General features: G+C 42.7%; 1 protein-coding gene across 1 annotated transcript in view; it reads right to left on the bottom strand.

Moving 5' to 3' along the window:
* The window catches only part of CORO1C (coronin 1C), a 75545-nt gene extending 58897 nt beyond the window's left edge, over nt 1–16648 (bottom strand). The window contains exon 1 of the mRNA XM_021703633.1: nt 16554–16648. The gene's annotated coding sequence lies outside the window, so the exon portion shown is untranslated. The remainder of the gene's footprint in view (nt 1–16553) is intronic.
* Nucleotides 16649–24150: the final 7502 nt, after the last annotated feature.

The raw sequence follows: 24150 nt of genomic DNA on the forward strand, positions 1-24150 counted from the left end.
GCACAACAGAAAGTCAGATACACCAAAGACCTCATACACAGCAGCTATGGCTGAAAGAGATGTGGACTCCACTAATGACATGTAGGTGCTGGGAAAAAAATGGTTTTTTTTTTTTCCTAGAAAAATAGCTGACCACTTAAGACAACTGACTGCACGTATGGAACAGTCTTGATGTTGATTCAATTTATTATGACATCGAGAATGGTAAGAACAAAGAGGGGAGGGAGTTCACCCTCATTCCTGCCTTCCAAGTAGTTTCATCCCATTGCCATTATTCATCCAAGTAACAGGCAAGATACCAAGAAGGAGGCATCAATTATAAATGTACTTTGTTTCGACTCAATGACCCATTATCATTTTAGTTTTTAAATCTTTCCAGGAATGAAAAAAAAGAAAACACAAGTAAGATCCACCAAGAAGCACCCAGGCTCAGTCCTCACAGAAGCCCGGAGTGGAAAAGGTTCCAAAGCTCATCAATTCCAGGCCCTTCATTTTCGGCACAGAAACATTATGGGACTTGCCCAAAGATAAAAGACTTCTAGAGAGAGACAACGACCTTGAACCACAAAGTACAGGGCAGTTCAACTTTCCACCCCCTGAACTTTCATACTTTTTCAATGATAAACTCCCCATCATACATACAATTTGGCTTTCCCACGTCAGCCAATATGCCACTCAGAGCTCTTTTGTGGGGGTGCTGCCTCGACAGTTCACAGTTCCACTTGGCCTGTTTGTGCAATTTTTAAATATGAAATTGCATTTTGCTCACATTTTATAAAATATAGAAACTGGTTGTAAACACTCAAAACAGAGAGACAAACAGCATTAAACATGCCAAAGGAAGCAAATCTTTACTTCTGATCGAAAATCCTTAGGCTTAATGCCAGAGGGCTATGCACTCTCTGGTCTAAGAGAACAGCACAAAAGGACATGAATAAAAAGCTAGAAATCCGTATATCAAGGACAATTTCTAACAGGTTTATACTTTTTAAAGCTTTCTAAGAAAAGAACTCTTACTTTTACCTTTTGCAATTTTGTAGTCATTTTACGAACCTGTTACAGAGAGAAGCTAGGGATTCCTGATGGTGACATAAACACTGATGATTTGGAGTAGAATGCGAAGCTATGAAAATGCTAAAAATGAAGTCTGATGAGAAATGAAATGAGCTATAAAACATAAATCAAATCACAAGGTACACTTCAAACATCTCACAATTTCATGTCAACTATAGCTCAATAAAGCCAAAATTTTAAAAATGAAATCAGCATATGAGCAGCAAAATAGCAACATATAAAGATCCTAAATGCAAAAAATAAAAATCTTCAAATTAACTCTCACACTTGAATTAGAGACCCTTTATCAACTAAAAGATGCCCTAACAGGGCCTGTAACTTACTTATAATAAATAATAATGACATTACAGAAATTTTACAGGTGCTAAAACATGAGTCATAAGGTTTTAGGGGTCCTCTCTGGCTCTTCAATGACAGAAATATATTTTTGTTACTGCACTATCAAAATAAGAGATTTTTTTCCTATGATCATGTGCAAGGATGATGTGTTTACTATCCCTCATATTCTCCCAATTTGCTGCTTATCACCAGCATCTTCATAAACACAATCACCTCTCCCCAGCCCTGGAGCTTTGAAAAAGAATTGCGTAAGAAACCTCCCTCACAGAGCCGGAGAGGCAGGCACTACCTGCCTGGAGAACACTGTGGATCGGATTCAGAAGCTGCACCATCTCCCTCAAGGGTACCACAGGAGACTAGTCTCAGAAGCTGAAACTCTTCTCATCAAAGAGCCCAATTAACCCCAAGAGTTCTCAAAGCAACTACAGAACTTTTACAGACATGACTGACCCAGCAAGCTCACTTAAAAATTAATGATGTATGTGTTTTGAAATACTCTCTATACCTATGACCTACTTCTCTTATCAACAACTGGTAAAAAGCACACTGTATGACTGTTCAAACTTGCTAAGTCTGTTTCTCCCACTAAGTCAAACGGAGTTACTCCTGTAATAAAATTTTAATAATTCTTTGCCACTAAACTTGTACCAGGAAATGAAATTACTGGATTCCCGGATCTTTTGGGGGTTTTTAAAAGACATTTTTATGAAGACCTTCATAAGGGTAGTCATAGGCAAAGCTAGCAATGTCAAAAAACAAAGTAATCACCTTTCACTGAAGAATCTGTCTTCCCTTTTTAATACCCTGTACCCTGGGCAGTGACTAAACATATACTCCTAACAATGTTTCAAGGGAACAGTGAGATAGAGTGGGAAAACTCTGGCTTAGATGCAAGACACAAGTTTATCCTGACAGTTACTTAACCACTAAATCATTTTTGTCTTACGGCTGTTGGTTTCTTCATCTACAAAATGGGCAACTACCATGTTATTATTCTAGGGATCCTATTGTAATCTGAAGCCTACAAATCGATACGAAATGCTTATTTCATTGGGATCCAGTCCACAACCCTCTAATAAAAGACACACAATTCACTGAGAACTCAGTTACTAGCACTCACAGGGTTATACATACAACACATACACTCAACTGTGAATGCTGAGTAGATCTTTAATCCTTGTCATTCATCATTCATTTATTCAAATATTTATTGAGCTTTGATCATGTGCTTGGCATCATGCTAGACATGGCAGACACAATGCTGAGCAAGGAGACCCAGCCCTAGCTCTCATGCAGCTTACGATCTGCTGGAAGACACATATCATAATCAAATATTCACACTAACGTTAAAGTGCTGCTGTGACAAATGTTGGGATGCAGAAGTGCACACAGAGGAGTCAAGAGCCAGGGCAAAGAACCACCTCTTAGTAGTAGCTTCAAACAACCTTCTCTCGGGATGCCTAGGTGGCTCAGTTGGTTAAGAATCTGCCTTCGGCTCAAGTCATGATCCCAAGGTCCTGGGATCGAGTCCCGCACCAGCCTCCTTGCTCAGCGGGGAGCCTGCTTCTCCCTCTGCCTGTTTCTCCCCCTGCTTGTTCTGACAGATAAATAAAACCTTAAAAAAAAAAAAAAAAAAAAAGCCTTCTCTCTACAAGTAGGGTGTTTGAACAGAGAAAAAAATAGGGAAAAAATTCAAATTACTTATTGTCCCTTTTCAGATTAATAACTGGAGTCATGGCTTTAAAATTAAGGTACTCTGCCCACAAACATACCCAGAGCTTGAAGGTAAACATATTGAGCATGCAATTTCAAAATGAAATTAACACTATTTAAATATAAATCTATGTCTCCAGAATTTTCAGACATTCTATAGAAATAGGAAAGTATAACTCTTAAAATCTTACCACCTTAGGGCAAATCATTTTGTCTGATCCTTTTTGGTAAAAATACAAACTATTTCCTTATCTGCACACCTCTCTTCAAAAGGAGTAGGGGACAAAAACCCCACAGAATATCAATATCTACAACAAAGTACAAGAAACAGGAAGGTGTAACTTCACTGAGGAAAATGCAGTTACTAGCAAATAAATACTTTCCCACCACCCACTACCTTCCAAAGACCTCAGTCCTTGAGGAAAAAACATCATACATCCCATTTCACCAATAAAATGAAAATACCTCCAGGGAAGTGAGACAAACAAATAAAGCCCTCTTTGAGGAGGAAACAGTTGGGCTAAGTATTTTGGGAGTGAATATTCTATTACAAGAAGCGTTTAGTAGCCTTAGCTGGCAAAACTATAACACAACCCCCAAATCTATTTTCCTTCCAAACTGTATGAAGATTTGAAAAGAAAATCACAGTCAATTCTTTATGTTAAATTAACTGGACTGCATAATAGAACTAAAAGAGAAATGCCATATGCCTCAAAAGAAAGTAGGAGGAATCCTCAAAAGAAAGTAGGAAGAATCCTCTTTAAAGCATTTTGGGTAGAAAACTAGCATAAAGATCAGGGGGCTTCCCATCCCTAATACTCTTTTAAAAGACTGCATTTATAAGAGACAAGCAAAAAAACCTACATTTATAGTTAGTAGTAATCTCTAAAACCTGCCAGAAATACACACACACACACACACACACACACACATGCAATTACAAAACTTTTTTTTTTTTTAAAGGTAGGCTCAATGCTCAATGTGCTGTTTGAACTCATGACTATGAGAACAAGAGTCAACTGCTCTGGACGCCTGGGTGGCTCAATCAGTTAAGCGTCTGACTCGATTCCTGCTCAGGTCATGATCTGAGAGTTGTGAGATTGAGCCACAGCAGGCTTCCTGCTGGGTGTGTTGCTGCCTAAGATTCTCTCTCCCCCTCTTCCTCCCCACCTCCCTGTGTGGGCACGCCCTCTCTCACCCTCGCTCTATTAAAAAAAAAAAAAGAGAGAGTCATATGCTCTACCAACTGAGCCATTCAGGCGCCCCTACAGAACAATTCTTACGATATGATCACTTATCACAACTATAAAACAATTCTTTGTGATCACATATCACAATTACAAAACAAATTTTTTGTGATCACGCATCACTAATACAATATAAACCAAAGCCTATGGTTTTTCAAATTTTAATAATGCACAAATGAGGGCACCTGGGTGCCTCAGTTACGTGTCTGCCTTTGGCCTGGGTCATGATCCCAGGGTCCTGGGATCGAGTCCTGCATTGGGCTCCCTGCTCAGCGGTAAGCCTGCTTCTCCCTCTCCCTCTGCTGCTCCCCCTGCTTGTGTGCTCTCTCTCTGCGTCAAATAAATAAAAATCTTTTTCAAAAAAATGAACAAATGAACCCCCAAATGATTCAACAGTTGGAATAGTATACGATTTGCCCTATCTTAATCTACCCAGTTCTTGTCAATTTCTCAAGTCAAATGAAGGCAAACACATTAAAACCCTGGAGCCCAGGAGCCCCTGAAAAGGTATGATAGCTGTTCCGTGATTCCCCTGGGGCTGGCCTGAAGGCCCCTCAGGATCCACTTAACAGGCAGTCAGTGCATTAAAGGATAAGAAACTTGAGAGGAGAAAGACAGGAAAGGGAAGCTCAATTTTTTCCATGTCTACCTTAACTTCAAATCCTCATCTTGATACAAATTATGGTTCTTCTCATATCTCATCAAAAACTCACAAGATGAAAGCATGCTTCCACTGGGATGTTACTTCAATTGCTTCATCAAAGCTGCTAACCAAATTACAAAACAAAGACCTAAAACCCCCAAGCTACCAATATTTTCAACTTATTCAAGAAGTCAGTTAAGTAAATTTGCAATGAAGTACCAATATGTAATGTCACCGTTTTTCATCAGAATTCATGCTCTAAATAACCAGAGCTCCAAAACGTGCTTTGCAAATAAAACATGTTTCAATAAACATGTACATAAACACACACACTTTGCTTACAGTATTTATAATGAAAATTATGGGGTTGGATTACCATTAAATAATTTAATAAGCAAATGTTTACAATTAGTAATCCTTCCACACCACAGAAAACATCCCCTTCATTACTTTCATCTTCTAGTAAAATGGGAAGACTGACCATCTCTATCACAACTGTATCACGTAAAACTGAAATTCAATTATTCAACTAACATTTACTGGACACCTACTGTGTGCCAGGCAGCATGCTGGGAATGGAGGCACAGAAAATGTAGGCTATTCTCTGCCTTTAAGGGATGTGAAAGATAGTGGTATTAGTGTTTACTTTCACAAACTGAAAATTAATTCCATACAGATACTTATTTTTAAATTTCTATTCATTTAACCCAAAATATAATTCCTATTAGCAGAGAAATCATTAACACTAGTGACACCCACAAATTACATTTTCATTTACCTTTGTAACTCCATATCTAAACTATATTTATATTTTACATACACAGGATATATATTCTATTACCATGACTTCCCACAATCTGGCCATTTCCTCTATCCATCTTATACTCCTCCTCCTCTATTACACCTGTTCCAAATCAGCCTAGTGCTATTTTATACACCCTTAGGGCCTCAACCCCATGTCCCATAAATACTGACTCTCCAACACTTTGTCCTCTCAACTCCCACAGAGCTCAGTCCCCACATGGAATTCAGTATCGAGAATTATACACGTGAGGGGCACCTGGATGGCTCTGTTGGTAGAGACACGACTCTTGATCTCAGGGTTATAAGTCTGAGCCCCACATTAGGCGTAGATACTACTTTAAAAAAAAAAAAAGGAGTTATACACTTGAGGGCTACAGGAAGCTTGTAACATTTTTTAAACTATTACACATTTTAAAAGCAAATAAAATACTTAATACATAAAAATGTTTGAATGAGTTCTTGGAAACTGGACAATCCAAACCCTTCAAAGAGGCAACAACAAAAAAGAGAGGTCAATTATTTCTCATTGTTTGAAGGGGCTTTTTGGTAAGAGTTTATAAGGGACTAGAAATATAGAGACCAGTGCCTAGCTCTGGCCAGTACAAGCCGACCCAATTTACAGACATTACCCTGCCCTGATCCACTTCTCAAAGGTCAGAAAAACCAAGTCATTGCTAAAACTTAATACCCTTTCAAGAGTGGTTTCCAAAAGGAAAGAGAAAGAAAAAGGGATCATGAATATTTCAGGGGAAAAAAAAAAAACTTAGCGGATTAAGTGTTTTAGAGGTAACAGGAAGAACCTTTCAAAAGCAGGCAAAGCTTCTTCCTGATTCCAGGTATCAGAGCTAGCCTCTCTATATGGGCTCTCCCTGATCCCACATGCCTTAGTTCAACTTTCCCCTTGAAACCTTGTTGCACTGACTGAATGCCAAAATTTCAGAGAGCTGATCTATTAATAGGAATATTCCTTTTTAAAAGTATTAATATTGGGGTGCCTGCATGGTTCAGTTGGTTAAGCGTCTGACTCTTCATTTCAGCTCAGGTCATGATCTCAGGGTCGTGAGATCAAGCCCCGAGTCTGGCTCTGCGCTCAGCGTGGTACATGCTTAAGATTCTCTCTCTCCCTGCTCCACACTCTCTTTAAAAAAAAAAAATTAACAATAACAATAAAAATATTAATATTGTACCTCTGAAAGGGTAAAGGGATGTGAGGAAAATAATATAATTAAAGCCCACAGTCATCCTAACACTGATTAACAGTGGCAGCCTAGTAGTGACTGTGGCCATCCAGGAACACATTAGTAGAAATGAATTTGAACCATTTGCTTTACTATTTTGAAGGAGATCAGCTTAACCAGGGGGAGTCGAGGCTTCAAATGAAGAAAGGAGGATGAAGCCTGTGGAGGGCTGCCGGGGCAGGAGGCCACCAGATGCCAGCATAGGCTGGTGGGGGGTAGAACATGGTTCCTTTCCTCTGTTTCACAGGACTCCACTATCACCATTAAAAGGTGAAAAACCTGTGCTGCGAATTAAACAGATTTCTTCAGTCTCGGCTGGGAACTTACCCACCACCTATAATACTAAATCTAGACCATAAATGCCATCTGAGTTCCACTTTGGAACACAACTCTGGGTTGAGGACTGAATGTACACAGTGCCTGCAAAACAGAAACCGTATCTGGGCTCTCAACCATTCAGTCTTAGAAAACCACATGCTTCACAACCATCCCTTGCAGGTGACACATATTATTTGTTTCACTTGACAATTTCAGCCCAGTTGCATGCCAGGTATCTCTATGCAGTGTAAGAACAAAATGAAACTCTCAGAGTACTAAAACAACCAAAAACTTCTAACTTATCTTTTCCTACAGCAGCACTGTGAAGCAGCAATGGCTCGGATAAGAGAGAAAGCCTAAGATTACTCTATTTCTAAAACAGACAACATGCATCGCATTAAATACCACCCGAAAGAGCTACGGCCGGCACTCGTTGGCTGAGACCCCTCTCTTGCTTGCCAAGAAAAACTAGGATGACAATGTTAAGCTAAAGACACTGCTAACCACAAAATTAATTCACCACCTAGCTTCTAAAGTGATGGGTCTCCCCATAAATCCTTCCGCTTAAGGGAGAGGACAGCCCAAGTTTACATGTGTTTCTCGGTCACACGCACACAGCATCTGAGTTTTTATATTTGTAAGTCAGACTCAATTCTTTAAGTTCCTAAGAATGAAAGGAATTAGAATCTTTAACTAGAAAAGAATGCTTGACCATTATGGAAAGGAATTTAAGTATCTTTCATATGAAGTAAGCAAACAATGGTGATTAAACATTTGTCCTAAGGAGGAGGTGCTTTGTGAATTCTGTCAAGAAGCCCTATGATATAAAGAGTGGAAAATACCCCCTCAAAGGCTGCACTCTCCCAACACTTCCTTTCCCACATGTGTTTATGGCCTTTCACAAAACTGAAAAACTACATCTCTGTTCATTCAGGATGAATACCTCAGCAGTTCCCAGAATATGGGGACACGCATCTGACTCCATAATGGGGCAAAGAAGGCTCTTGCACCAAACTGCCCTGTGCCCAGATTCCCTGTCTGTCTTGGTCCCGTGGAGCCAGAATGACCATACTGTGAAGCTGTGAACAACTTCTGCTAATCCTAAAGGGTTTTCACTACGCCTGTTACAATCTGTGTAGTTCCAGTACGCAGCATGTTGCTCCTGTCAAAATTAGCGTTTTCATATGCATATGGCCTGATGGTGCCGATTATTCTGGCAAGACACAATGCAAAGGCACCTTTGCAATATTAATTGGTCTTTGAAACTTTTGAGATAAACACCTACAACCACGTTTACTAATGGTCAGATTATAAGATTGAAGAAATAAAAAGGGATTTTTTATGTTAAAACTAAGAAATCAAATCTACCAAAGGCTTATCCAAGAGATTCAGTGTATTTTTAAGTTCCCCAAAAATGCATCTAAAAAAACCTGAAAATCTGGACCAACCTTCATAGTGTAAATAAAATACATGCACAATCTAAAGATGTTGAGAAAAGACACAAACATTGGTACAAACTACTGATAGCGGCGATAAACTGAAGAGGCAAACTCTGAGTAATCTGGCGAAAGACCGTGGTGGAAGGTTAAGAGGGAACTGGTGCATTCGGTCAAGGACTAAAAAGAGAAAGTACATCAGGTTCACACTGTTTAAAAAAAAAAAAAAAAAATTCACAAGACACTATAAATCAACATAACCAACTCTAAAAATGAATTTCGCAAGACACATGGAAGGAGGTGGAAGGCAGCTGGGAGAAGAGGGATGGAACAGTTAAGTTCCTGATCTTGGGCAAGTCTCTCATGTTCCTATGACAGTAGTCCCTTCAACCGTTAAGAGGAGGAATAGACCAACAAGGTACTTTCCGCTCTGGCTTGATTCAGAATCACCAGGGAGCACAAGCCCAGGCAGATGTATTTATAAAGGTCTACAGCTGATCCTCATGGATAGTCAAGAATGAGGACCTCTGGGGGCGCCCGGGTGGCTCAGTCAGTTAAGCATTGGCCTTTGGTTCAGGTCACGATCCCAGGATCCTGGGATGGAGCCACGCGAATCAGGCTCTCTGCTCAGCGGGAAGCCTGCTTCTCCCTCTCCCTCTGATGCTTCCCCTGCTTCTGCTCTCTCGCTGACAAATAAATAAATAAAATCTTAAAAAAAAAAAAAGAATGAGGACCTCTGGAATTGAGAAATAATCTCCCGAACACCCTAAAATGATATATTCTTTAAAAAGTAGTAAGATACTGGTGCTATATATGATCCATTTTCATAATTTTTAAAAAAATTAATGTAGGCAATTTCATGACCAGAGGAGGAGGATATGTATTGTGAAATTATTGCCTTCAGTCATACAAAATATAAGCCTCCCTATACCCATCTGTATTCCACTTTCTCTCACTCTGACCTCTGCATTAATTTGACTTCATTTCTCTTTACTGTGGCAAAGAGGAGGACCCATTTTTGTTATTAATGTGAACTTTAAATAACAGGCCCAATTTAACATCCCATGTAGCTACTAAGGCTCTTTCCCACACGGAATGTTAGTTTATCACAACACTGCCATTCACATTATAACCAGATGAGGGTCTCAAGCACCGCAGTGCAATCTCTTTCCAAACCCTAAAAGGTATCAATCTTTTCCAGGAACTAAACATTTTTCCTTAAAATAGATTGAATACAACGGAGGCCTGAATAAGAGAAGCTTGTCTAAATAGACATTTCTTTTTTCTTTTTTTAAAGATTTTATTTATTTGAGAGAGAGAGTGAGAGAGCACAAGAAGGGGGAGCCAGAGAGGGAGAAGCAGACTCCCTGCCGAGCAGGGAGCCCAATGCGGGACTCGATCCCGGGACTCCAGGATCATGACCTGAGCTGAAGGCAGTTGTTTAACCAACTGAGCCACCCAGACATTTCTAATTCAGATAGAAGGCAAATACAAAACAAAACCCTGCCTCATCTTTAATGTTATCCTCCTAACCTAAAATTAGACATTTTTCCCCTCTTCAGTAATTCAACTTTGATTTGAAGTCTAAAATGCTGAGGTGGGAGTAGGAATCCATACATTAATAGCCTAATTTCAGAAATAAAATGTATTAAACTGAGTCTCTTTGATTCTCCCCAGTTCCATTCATTAACAGACATTAAGAGTGATGACAGGGGGAACACAAATTTATTCATGGTCTACTCGATAGCCCAGCAAGGCACCATTAGCACCCCTACACTATAGAAGAGAAGGAAGGCTCAGGGAGGTGGGATAACGGGCAGTCACAGCTATTAAGAAGTGGAGCCAAGAGTGAAACCCAGCTCAGTCTAGCTCTAAAGGCCTGCACCTTTTATTGCCTCAGTTTCTCTAAATACAAGACTCTCTTAGAGCAAGAACCTGCATAAAGTAGGATGGCTCATTGAGCCTAAAGGGATGAAGAAATTTGAAATTTATTTTTCTTTTCTTTACTACCTTATCATAATCCAACCACTTCAATGAACACACACAAAAAGAAATGTTCCCAAATGGCCAACTGGTCTCTCCTAATTCTCAAGATACTAACCGGGGGAGCTTGGGTGGCTCAGTCAGTTGAGTGTCCAATTCTTGATTTCAGCTCAGGTCATGATCTTGGGGTCGTGAGATCGAGCCCCACATCAGGATCCATGCTCAGCATGGAGTCTGCTTGAAGTTCTCTCTCTCCCTCCCACTCTGGCACTCTCTCTCTCTCTCTAAAATAAATAAATCTTAAAAAAAAAAAAAAGAAAAGAAAATGCTAACTGGAGTATTTTCAATGAAACTATTAAGAGTGAACATAGGAGCACAAAACATAACTAAAGACTACTAGAGTCAGACGCTCTGAGAGAAGCAAGAGAACATGAACCAAAGAATGAAAGGCAAGAAGGTGTGTGCCCTGAAAACCCAGTTTACACCGTCATCAGGTGTACACAGGGGTGGTTCCAGGACTGACCGACTCAGTACCATCAGGACTGGCCTGCTGCCTTTGGTGTGGCTAAATCGTACCAAACCAAAAATGTTCCCTGGCCATCTGTTCTACTTAGAAGGCTGTGCACCAATCATCGCTGTTCATTAGGGGGAAAGAACCTGGAAGAGAAGGTTCTGCCCTCAGGAAAATGTTTCAAACGCTCAGTTTTACATCTGAGCAATTTTTTGGCATGAGCTGGACTTGAGTACCAGAAAAACAGATGGGGATCACCCCTGTATTTCATGTTACTTTAACACAGGCAACAAAGAGGTAAATAATCATCAGAGAAACCCACTGACCTCAAGATCTTTCCAATTAACTTCAATAATCCTTCATTCAGCAAATAACCCAAAAGACACTTGAGACCAAGCTGTGAGCAAGGGAATCTTGGTCTGCCTTCCATAGGAACTTCTCTCTCACATTCTGCCTTCTATTTGGAAGGCGCCTTTCAGACAGTAAGCTCAAGTTCAGGTCCATTTCCCCGTAGCAGACAATAGTGATGAATGTCTGATGTGTGATGACAAGGACAATGTCTGCCTGCAGGGATGAGGAAGGTTTCATGAAGGATCCCAAAGGACAAGTGGGATTCAGCAGATGGGGGGGTGGGGGGCGGGTATTAGTAAATTCATCACAAGATCTGAAGGCTGGAAGTTTCAGGAAGTGGCAACAGAGATGAAAACATAGGAAGGAGAGTAGTGAGAGATGAGGCTGGCTGAAATCAGAGACACCTTGATCCACAACCACATGAAGAAGCCTGAAGTTTAACCACAGACAAGAGGTGAAAAGCCACCAGAGGATTTAAACAGGGGAATGACATGTTCCTGATGAACCCTTTGTGATCTAGAACTATTTTAAATCTTTCCCTAACCCTTTCACAGTTGGCTTTTAATTTATAGAACCAAAATATTGACGAGGATGTGATTTAAGGTCTAAGTAACTTCTTTTTTTTTTTAAAGATATTTATTTGAGAGAGAGAGAGCAAGAGAGCACAAGCAGAGAGAGGGATAGGGGCGGGGAGAAGCAGGCTCCCTGCTAAGCAGGGAGCCTGATGAGGGGCTCAATCCTAGGACCCTGAGACCATGACCTGAGCCAAAGGCAGAAGCTTAACCAACTGAGCCACCCAGGTGCCCAAGGTCTAAATAACTTCTAACTCCATTATCAACTGACTCCATTATTCATAAATTGGACTTCACCAAAATTAAAAACTTTTGTGCTTCAAAGGACATCATCAAGAAAGTGAAAAGGCAACTCACAGAATTGGAGAAAAATTTCACAAATCATACACCTAATAAGATACTATATAATCTAGAATGTATAAATAACTCATAACAATAAATGGATAATCCAATTTAAAAATAAGAAAAGCATCTGAATAGAGATTTCTCCAGAGAAAATATACAACTGTCTGCTAATTACTTCAGAAGATGCTGGACATCATTTGCCATCAGGGAAATGCAAATCAAAACCACAATGAGATACTGATTCACACCCACTAGGATGGCTAGAGTCAAAAAGTAAGAGAATAACACTGTTGACAAGGATGTGGAGAAATTGAAACCTTTATACAATGCCAGTGGAACTGTAAAATGATGCAGCTGTTTTGGAAAACAGTCTGACAGTTCCTCTAACAGTTAAACACAGAGTGACCAATATGACCCAGCAAGTCCCAAGAGAAATGAAAACAAGTCCACATAGAAACTTTTACAGGAATGTTCATAGCAGCATTATGTATAACAGCCAAAAGGGGAAAACACCCAAATGTCCATCAACTGATGAATGGATAAACAAAACACAGTATATCCATACAATGGAGTATTATTCGACCATTAAAGAAGAATATAGTGCTGATACACTCTACAACATAAATAAACCTTGAAAACCCTTATACTTAATAAGAGACACAAAAGACCACATATTGAATGATCCTATTTATACGAAAAGTCCCAAACAGGCAAATCCACAGAGACAGAAAATAGATTAGTAGCTGCCTAGGGCAGGGGAGGGAGGAGAATAAGGGGGTTGGAGGACCACTAATGGGTATGGGGTTTCTTTTTGGACTGATGAACATGCTCTAAAACTGCGGTGATGACTGCACAATTCTGTGAATATAATAAAAACCACTGAATTGTACACTTTACATGGATGAATTGTATAATATGTGAATTATATCTCAAAAAGCAGTTATAAAACAAACAAAAATTCCATTATGCATTACTGAAATACAAATAAGCTCTCAAAAAGGATTATAGGGCCTTATTCACTCATTCTAAAGAATCCAAACTAGGGCAAAGAAAACCCAGAGAGATTCTATTACTTGATTCTAGGTACTAGGTCATACTGAAATATTCATGAAAATTTCCATGTTTTAATACAGGAAAAACATCTTAAGTTGAAAAAGACAGAGAAGTGTCAAAAAAGAGTTTTTATAACTCAGAAATAGGATAACACAGGGAAGTCACCAAATGGAAAACAAACATGGATTTGTACCCTGCATATGAAAGAGGCACCCAAATTTATTACTGTTCCACCTCTGAAAAAGTCAAAAGGTAAAACAGCCCAGTTCATAATATCTGTTTCTAGGGGCACCTGGGTGGCTCAGTCAGTTGAGCGCCTGCCTTCGGCTCAGGTCATGATCCCAGCGTCCAGGGATCGAACCCCGAGTCCAGCTTCCTGCTTGGTGGGGAGCCTGCTTCTCCCTCGGCCTGCTGTTCCCCTTCTTGGGCTCTCTCTCTGACAAATAAGTAAATACAATCTTAAAAAAAAAAAAAATCTGTTTCTAAAGCACCAATTTGTGACAAATCAAAGAATTAAGAAATAATTTGCCATTCCCAGTTACATAACTGAGAACTGATAATTTATCCTTTTGAACATTCCATTTCACAGACATTGGAGTGACTCTCTTCCTCATGGCTGGAGTGGATCCCAAAAGTGACAGGTGCATTAAACATAAAATGTAAATCAAAAAATCCAACAGTGTTTAAAAAGTACCATGTGCCACCGTGAATCTAATCCTGAACTACATAAAGTAATAGCCATAAATGCTGATTAGCACAATCTGCAGGCAAAGTAACAAATGAACATGAAAAATTCAATACTGCGTGCAGTGTGATAGCTCACTGCTATGTGTCCATTAAAATTCATCAGGCTTCAATGTATCTTCCACAAATAATCAAAAACAAATATGGACAAGGCACATTCTGCATTTGTCAAAAAGGTGTGTACCCTACTTTTATACCAGTCTTTGTTCAATCCTGAGTACACATGACTATCCCTACCACAAAACACTGCACATCATGGACGCCTAACATTCAACAGAATTCCCTTTTTTTTTTCAATCCCCCCCCCCAAGTAGTTATGCAACCTCTCAGACCCAAGGGTTACTACTAAACTTCACATCCTAACAGTGTCTCTGAAATGTACTCAAATGTACTCCACTCAAAAAAATAAAAATAAAAAAATAAAAATTACCTTCAAGTTAGTTTTATATACAAAATCAAGTCCAAAACAGATTTTTCCCATTTCTTCAGTTTCACCGGGAATGCAGGAAGTGAAGTTATATAAACAGATATCTATTTGCCTTCACAAATGAACAGACGGTACAAAGCAACTGCTTATACTTAATCATGTTTTTGTCTATTCTACCAGGCCCTGGTGTCAGGAGAGAGTTCTGTCAGATAAGGACAATGAAATGCATTATTATATAGAGTGACTAAGAGCCCTACAAGTACTGTTTTAGAATGTAATCCCAGGCAGGACGGCTGCTGTAAAAGGGCCTAATATTTTGTGATAACTATTACCAAAAGTAAAGGCATTGGCCACCCAGTACCAATTTAAAAACACGCACTACATTCAATTCTATTTAAGTGTCTTACAGGAAAGAAGGGCCTTTGTATCTTCCTATCCTGGGGGGAGATGAACAACTTGCAATTTGCTTCCCACACTGAATCCCACGTTTGCAACATGTAGAGCAAGTACTTCAGACACCACAAAACAAGGGCAGCCAACATTAAGGCCAAATATAGGATGGGATTCTAAACCACGATGCAGTAAAGCCTACGTTTCCTTTTCCAGCGATCAAAACCCTTTGAATACTCCCAAAAAAGGACGGCAGGGCCAGCGCCTCCCTCCAAGAGGAAGCCCCTTTCTTCTCGGCTCTCCCTTGCAGCCTGCCACTTCCCCCAACACATTCAAATCATTTGAGAGACCGAGGGTTGGTGTGTGCGCGCCTGTGTGGACAGGCGGGAGAGCTGGGTTCCTGCATTTCACCCTCTACAGCCGACCTCACCCCCAGTCATTTAGGCGCAGCGGAGCCCCACCTGCACCTCGCTCCTTTTGACTGCGTCCCTCGCCAGCTGCTCCGCTATCAGGGGAGCACACCTCTGAATCACCGGGTTCACTCCGATGCTCCAGGCCCCGGACCCTGCAGCGTTCCGGCTCCGTTCTTCCTCTCCCAACCCCCTTCCAGTCCCGGCCCTCCCAGCCCGCCGCTCCCACCGCCCGGCTCATCCCTCTTCCCAAGCCGCCCCCGCCCACATTACTCCAGTTCTAGCCGCGCCCCGCCCTTCCCGACCCCCGAGCTAGATCTTCAAGGCCCGGAGCTGGCCTCGCACCCACGGCCAGCCACCCTCAGGCTGGACCGCCGCCCTCGCCCCTCCCACGCAGGGCCCCAGCTCGCCCTGGCCCCACGTGAGCCCGGCCCCTGCCCACCCCCCACCCCCGACCCACTGGCTCCCTGGGGCGGCTCAAACCCCGCCCCCAGGCCCAGCGCCCCGGGGCTCGGCGCCCTAGCCCCGAACAGCCCCTCCCCACCCCAGACCCCACCCAGCCAGGCGGGTCCCCAACCCCTAAAACCCTTCCTCGGGCAGCTCCGCCCCACCCGACCCGCGGTTCCTCACCCCGCCGAGAGGCGTCTGAACCCCCGAAAGCCTCCCCTGGGCAGCCTCCTCCCCACAGGGACCACGGTTCACCCTCCCCAGGCCAAGCGGTTCCGTCCCGAACCTCCGACAGCAGCCCCTGCTCCAACCCGCGGCACACCGGCCGGGGGAGGGGGGCCCCGGACCAAGGGTCCGCGCCGCGCGCGCCCACCACAGCCCACTCCCCTTCACCCAGCCCTGCTCCACACCCCGCCGGCTCCTGTCAGCCGGCGCCGGCACATGCCGAGAGGATCGGTCGGCCCGCCGGCTCGCTCACGAGCGGTCCCGCCAGGCGCGCGCTGCTCACCAGGGCCGAGGTGCCTGAGGCGCCGCCGCCGCCGTCGCCGCCACCGAAGTCCCCGCTGCAAAGCCCGGCGAAGCCTCTAACCGCTGCCGCCTCCCGCCTGGCACTGAGCGCCGCGCGGGGGAGGGGCGCGGGCAGCCGCGGCCGCCACCGCCGCCGCACGCAGGCCCCGCCCCCGCGCCGCACCGCGCCCAACCAAAGGGCCCCTCGGGCTGCGGCCCGCCACGCCCACTTCCTGGAGGGGAAGCCCGCTTCCCACCCCTGGTTCCATGCCCCGCTCTCGTTAGCGCCCCCTCTGGTCGCGCCGAGGGATGCCGGTTGGCTGCGGAGGAAGGCGGTACCCAAGCACACGCACCGCCCACTAGTCAACTAGCCGGAGAGCCACGCCCATGGGCGCTCCGGAGCCACGCCCGCTGCTCCTCAGAACCGGGAGCGGCATTCTTAGAGCTCCGCCCACTGACCCGCTTGGCTCTGCAGGGCCACATCCCCCCGCTCCTCAAAGATTCTTCCAGAGCCCCTCAAAACCGGAACATCAGCTCCTCTGAGCCCGCCCACTGCCCCATCCAAACCCTTAGCCGGCCTCCTGGCCCCCTAAGCCCGCCTCCCGTCTCGTTGCTTCCGAACTGGCCCAACGGCGCCACGAAACCCCGCCCCGCTGCTAGAAGCCCCACCCGCGGACCCCAACCCGAGTCTCGGCACCACAAGCCCCGCCCACTGCCTATCTAAATCCTTAAATCTCCAAGCCCCTCCCGAATTCTCGAACTCCCGCCTTTGCCATCCGAAGTTCCGCCCCTGCTCCCCGTCACACCCTCCCACCACCACCTCCGGGGACAGCTAGCGCTCCAGCCCTCCCTCCACTTTCCATTGTCGCATTCCTAGCACCGGGTGGCTGCCCCTGGGTGGGACACGCACTCCACAGGGAGGTCCCGTCTTGACCCCGTTTCGCAGGTGAGGAAGAGGGTTCTTCCCCTCCTTGTGCTGGCCAAAGTCCCTCACCCGTTTGCTCCAAAGCTGGGCTGCCCAGGCCAAAGAGCAGCGGAGTCCCAGCTTTGCTGCTGTCAGACTGTGTGTCCTGGGTCAGTTCCCTTCACCTCTTCGGGCCCGACGTTCCTGATCTTTAGCGTGAAGTTGTCCTGTTACCAGCCCGAGCCCCTTTCGAAAATACCAAGTTCTGAAATACCAAGATTTGAGGAAACTGGACCTGAGGATTTGAATGAACAAAGCAGGCCCGCCTAGGGCTGGTTACTTCCCAAAGCAAGGCATCTTTGCTGTTCACGGGGTGGGGTGGGGGGGGTGATTTTTCATTTTAAGCCTTAGCCTCAGAAATCTGTGTTATGTAAATTATGGCCCACCTGAACCAAAAGAGCTCTAACAGCAACTTACCTATCATCTCTAGGCCTCAGTTTCTTTATCAGTAAAATAGGGACTGTAACAGCCACTCCTGGAAGGATTCCGTGAGCTTAGTAATGCACTTGGCAGGGTGACTAACTTGTGATGAGCCCTCAACCTGTGGTACCTGATGCTGCTACTGCTGGGCCTCAACAAAGTGGAGAGGTGAGTTTCGTTTTGCCTTCAAGCAGCCACTAACAGGAGCACCCCTTCCACAGAAAGACTTGGCTACTAACGTCGTTTAAATGAGAGATGAAGTTGGTGAAGCACCTGATGCAGTGGCAGGCATTTGGCCATGCACAAAAACCACTGGCTGTTATCATGATTCCTATTTTTAGTGAAGCAAGAGCATTGTTAGCAGCGGAGTTCTGAGTGGTTTGGGGGAAATGAAGTTTGATGCAAGTGCTTGCAAAGGAACCGGGAACCAAACTGGCTTACTCTTTGGGAACAGATTATTGTTAACATTTAACATCGCTTATATATGTCAGGCACTGAGTGCTTTGAACACAAAATCTCCTGAAATTCCTCCAACAATCCTGTGGCTACAAAAACAATTCTTTTTTCTTACGACTGTATTTATTTATTTGAGAGAGAGCAGGAGCTGAGGGGAGGGGCAGAGGGAGAAGCAGACGCCCCACTGAGCAGGTGGACAGATGACTCGGGGCTCCATCCCAGGACCCCAAAATCATGACCTGAGCCAAAGGCAGATGCTTAACTGACCAAGCCACCCAGGTGCCCCTACAAAAATGATTCTTAATCCCCATCTATAAAGGTGAAGAAAATAAGAAGTTAATTTAATTGCTCAAGGTCACACAACTTGAGCCAGGCAGAGCTAAAGGTAGAACCCACATCCCTCTAATGGCAGAATCTGCACCCTCTGCCAATTAGTCATTCCATTAAACGGCCTCTATGGATCCTGGTGGCCTTGGCCTTACCTTCAAGCTCCTCTACTTACCCACTGTGTGACCTTGGGCAAGTCATTTTCTCCTCTCTGGGCTTACTCTCTTTATCTATACAGTGGGGTTCATCCAAATGCTTACTTCGGGGTAGATTTTAAAGACTCAAGGGTCTAAGATTCAACGAATTAAGGCACAGCAAAGCATCCGGCCCAGTGTCTGTCACACAGCAGATGTTTAAAATTTGTTGATTCACGGGGCGCCTGGGTGGCTCAGTCGTTAAGTGTCTGCCTTCAGCTCAGGTCAGGATCCCAGGGTCCTGGGATCGAGCCCCGCGTTGGGCTCCCTGCTCAGCAGGAAGCCTGCTTCTCCCTCTCCCACTCCCCCTGCTTGTGTTCCCACTCTTGCTGTGTCCCTCTCTGTCAAATGAAGAAATAAAATCTTTAAAAAAAAGAAAAGAAAAATTTGTTGATTCACTTACCCCAGTTTTTTCAATGATGAAATTAGAAGCAAAATTTTCGATGACACCAATTTCCCCCAGATGACACCACCAGAGAGCAACCACGGAATACACTGAGAAAGAAAGTTCCCAAGGCCTTTGCCTTCCAGGTGCCTGTTTCAATTCCTGGGTTGGGAGTGGTGATTCTTGCACAAGAAACAAGGCCACCTCACCACCCCACCCCACACCTGCCCTGAATGTGGTCAGCTTAGAGCTGCTACTCCCAGAAATAGCAGGAAGATTGTATAACCCTTTGCTGGGGGAAAACCCCACATCTCCCTGTTCTTGAATCCACAGCAATGCCTTTGTGAGCCTGAAGGTAATGAAGTTACCCAAGTTCTGCCCAAGCTGGCTCTTAAATGAAGGGACTCCGGTCTAGGTGAGATGCTGGATTTTAGAATCTTTTGCCAGTGGTTTCTGAAGTGACCTAAGACGTGTGCTAGATGAAGAGGAATTGAATGATCAGGAAAAATAAGAGGGATTCCAAATACTACACACTACGGTGCACCAGCTCATGTATGCAGAAGAAAGGATTATGAAGCCTGCATTTGGAGCTCCTCAGCACGTCGTGTTTCTGGTTTCTCTTTGTACCAAATGGGGACATGAGTCTTGGGTTGCCCGGGCAACCTGGAAGCTGAGGGAATTAGCCCTGTGGAAGCATTAACAAATAATAATATTAAATACATGAGAGACTGGAAACTCCTAGAGTAATCTCAGCAGGCAAGACCCCTAATTGAGTGACAGAAGACGACAAAGCTCAGAGAATATTAAAATTCACGCTACGTCGATAAATCTCGGTTCTCACTGCTCTGAGTCCCTCTTTCTGCAAACTAGGAGCTGGAAATGAGTGGCTACAGATGGACTGCCTTTTTTATTTTATTTTATTTTTAAAAATTTTTTATTTTTTTATTTTTATTTTTTTTTAAAGATTTTATTTATTCATTTGAGACACAGAGATAGAGAGAGAGAGCATGAGCAGTGGGAGAGGCAGAGGGAGAGGGGGAGAGGAAGAAGCAGACTCCCCGCCGAGTCAGGAGCCCGACGTGGGGCTCGATCCCAGGACCCCGGGACCATGACCTGAGCCGAAGGCAGACGGTCAACCATCTGAGCCACCCAGGCACCCCTTATTTTTTAAAATTTTTAAAAAGATTTTATTTATTTGACACAGAGAGAGAGAGAGAGCACAAGCAGGGGGAGCAGCAGAGGGAGAGGGAGAAGCGGGCTCCCCGCTGAGCAAGGAGCCCGGCGGGGGCTCGATCCCAGAACTCTGGGATCACTACCAGAGCTGAAGGCAGACGCTCAGTGGACTGAACCACCCAGGCGTCCCTGGATTGCCTTTTTTAAACTAAATTTTTTATTTTGAGATAATTGCAGATTCACATGTAAGTGTAAGAAATAATACAAAGAGATCCTATGTACCCTTTACCCAGTTTCCCCCCGTGGTAACGTCTTATAAAATGATAGTACAATATAACCCAGATGTTGACATTTGATACAGTCGAGATACAGAACATTACCAAAACCACAAAATCTCAGCCCCGTTTCATAGCCACACCCACTTCCTTCTGGCCCGCCGCCTCCTTAACTCCTGGCAACCACTCATCTGTTCTCCATTTCTCTAATTCTGTCATTTCAAGAATGACAAATGAAATGATAGAGTATGCAGCCTTTGGGGATTGGTTTTTTTCACTCAGTATAAATTTCTGGAGATGTACCTAGGTTGTTGCATGTATGAGTAGTTTGTTCTTTATTACTGCTGAGTGGTAGTCCATGGTATGGATATATCACAGTCTAACCATTCGTCCCTTGAAAGACACCTGGGTTGTTTTCAGTTCGGAGCAGATTATTACCAAAAAAGCTGCTATAAACATGATAAACATTCATGTTGAGGCTCTTGTGTAAACATAAATTTTTATTTCTCTGTGAAAAAAAATTGCCGCATAGTACAATGGCTGGGTCATATGGTAATTGTATGTTTAGTACTGTAAGAAACTGCCAAACTATTCCCCAGAGTGGCTATACCCTTTTATACCCCTATCAAACAGAAATCCATACGTGATCCAGTTTCTCTCATCTTCACCAGCATTTGGGGTTGTCATTATTATTTATTTTAGCCATTCTGATAGGTATGTAGTGGTATCTCATTGTGGTTTTAATTTGCATTTCTCCCATGGCTAACGATGTTGAAATCTTTTCTTAAAAAAAAATTTTTTTTTTTTTTATTTATTTTGAGAGAGAGAGAAAGAGCAAGTGCAGGGGAGGGGGATGAGGAGAATAGGGAGAGAAGCATACTCCCTGCCGAACATGGAGCCAGATGTGGGGTTTAATCTCACGACCCTGAGAACATGAAGTGAGCCAAAATCAAGAGTTGGATGCTTAGCTTACTGAGCCACCCAGGCACCCCTGAAATCTTTTCATATGCTTATTTACTATCTGTTTGTGTCTTCATGTCTTTTGCCCATTTTTTTATTGAACCTTCTGTATTTTGACTGTTGAGTTTTAGAGTTCTTTATATGTTCTACATACTAGTCCTCTTTTGAATATGTGGTTTCCAAAATTTTCTCCCAGTATGTAGTATTTTTTTCATCCCCTTAATGTAGTCTTTCATGAAGAAAATATTTTTAATTTTGATATTCAATTTGTCAATTTTCCTTTTTTGGATCACACTTTTGATATTAAATCTAAGAAGTCCATGATCCATGTCGAATTATCATTTTCTTAAGTTGTTGTTGTTTTGTTTTTTTTTTTAGTGATCTTTATACCTAATGCAGGGCTCAAACTCACCACCCAGAGATCAAGAGTCACATGCTCTTCTGACTGAGCCAGCCAAGTGTACCTTTGTTGAATTAATTTTTGGTGGTTTTTTTTTTTAAGATTTTATTTATTTACTTGACAGAGAGAGAGAGAGCACAGCAAGGGGAGCAGCAGAGGGAGAGGGAGAAGCAGGCTTCCCGCTGAGCAGGGAGCCCGACGCAGGGCTCAATCCCAGGACGCTGGGATCATGACCCGAGCTGCAGGCAGACGCTGAACCAGCTGAGCCACCCAGGAGCCCCTTGAATTAATTTTCATATAAAGTTTGAGACTTGGGTTGGGGTTAACTTTTTTTTTCCAGCAGTCGTACAATCATTCCAGTATCATTTGTTGAAAATGCTTTCTTCCCTCCATGGAATTTAAATTTTGTACTTTTGTCAAAAATCAACTGGGCATATTTATGTGGGTCTATTTATGGATTCTCTACTTTGTTGCATGATCTATTTATCTATCTTCTGCCATTAACACACAGTCACGATTACTGTAGTTAAATAATAAATCTTGAAATTGGGTATACTGTTTCTGCCCACCTTACCCTTTTTAAGAAATGTTTTAGTTATTCTAACTTCACTGCCTTTCCATATAAATTTTAGAATAATGTTGTTTATATCTGCAAAAAAATCTCTCTGAGATTTTATAGGAATTGTTAAACCTGTATATCAATTTGGGGAGAAGTGACAGAAGCTTTACTATGCTATTTTCCAATCCATAACATCGTATGTCTGCTTAGATCTTCTTTGATTTCTTTCATTGTGTTATGTGGTTTTAGTATATAAGTCCTGTACATGTTTTGTGAGATTTACACCTAAGTTATTTTTTTACGATTATAAATAGCATTGTATTTTTAAATTTCAGTGTCTATGAGTTCCTTGGTAGGGTATTGAAATGCAATTGATTTTTTTGTATGTTTAGCTTGTATCCTGCAACCTTTTTGAACTCACTTATTAGTTCCAGGAAGTGTTTTGCAGATTCCTTGGGATTTTCTATGTAGACAATCATGTCATCTATAAATAGGGATAGTTTTATTTTTTCCTTTCTGATCTGTATGCCTTTATTCCCCTTTCTTGCCTTATTGTACCGGCTACAACCTCTAGTACTATGTTGACTAAATAGTGAGAGCAAACATCCTTGCCTTATTCCTGACTTCAGGGAGGAAGCATTCAGTCTTTCATCATTAACTGTGACATTAGCTATAGATTTTCTTTGTAGATACTCTTTACCAAGTTGTAAAAGTTCCCCCTTTATTCTTATTTTTAAAAGAGTTTTTATCATGAATAGGTGTTGAATATTGTCAAATATTTTCTTTACATCAAATGAAATGATCACATGGTTTTTCTGTTCTAGCCTATTACTATGGTGGGTTACACTGATTGATTTTTGAATATTGACCTGGCCTTGTATCCCTGGAATAAATTCCACTTGGTCATGGTGTATAATTCTTTTTACATGTAGCTGAATTCTATTTGCTAATGTGTTTTTAGGCATGTTTGTTTTTAAACTAATGAGGGATATTCATCTATAGTTTCCCTTTTTTGTACTCTTCGCCTGGTTTTGATAAGGCAGAGTAACACTGCCTTAATAAAATGAGGTGGGATGTGTTTTCTTCTCTTCTATTTTCTGGAAGAGATTTTGTAGATTGCTGTTAATTCTTTAAATGTTTGGTAGGTTTTTCCAGTGAAACCATATGGCTCTAGGCTTTTTTTTTGGTGGGGGGGGAGCTGTTAAATTACAAATTCAATGTCCTTAATAGTTATATTGGTATCAAATTATCTATTCCGTATTGGCCCATTGCACTTAAGTTGTCAAATTTATGTGTGTAGAGTTGTTTGTAGAGTGTTCTTATTATCTTTTGATGTTTGCAGGTTCTGCAGTAATAGTTCCTGTTTCATTCTTGATATTTGTAAATTGTGTCTTCTTTTTTTCTTGTTTTCTTGGTTAGTCTTAGAGATTTGTCCATTTTGCTGATCCTTCCAAAGAACTGCTCTTCATTTCATTGATTTTCTCT

Source organism: Neomonachus schauinslandi, chromosome 14, assembly GCF_002201575.2.
Source record: "Neomonachus schauinslandi chromosome 14, ASM220157v2, whole genome shotgun sequence".
NCBI lineage: Eukaryota > Metazoa > Chordata > Mammalia > Carnivora > Phocidae > Neomonachus > Neomonachus schauinslandi.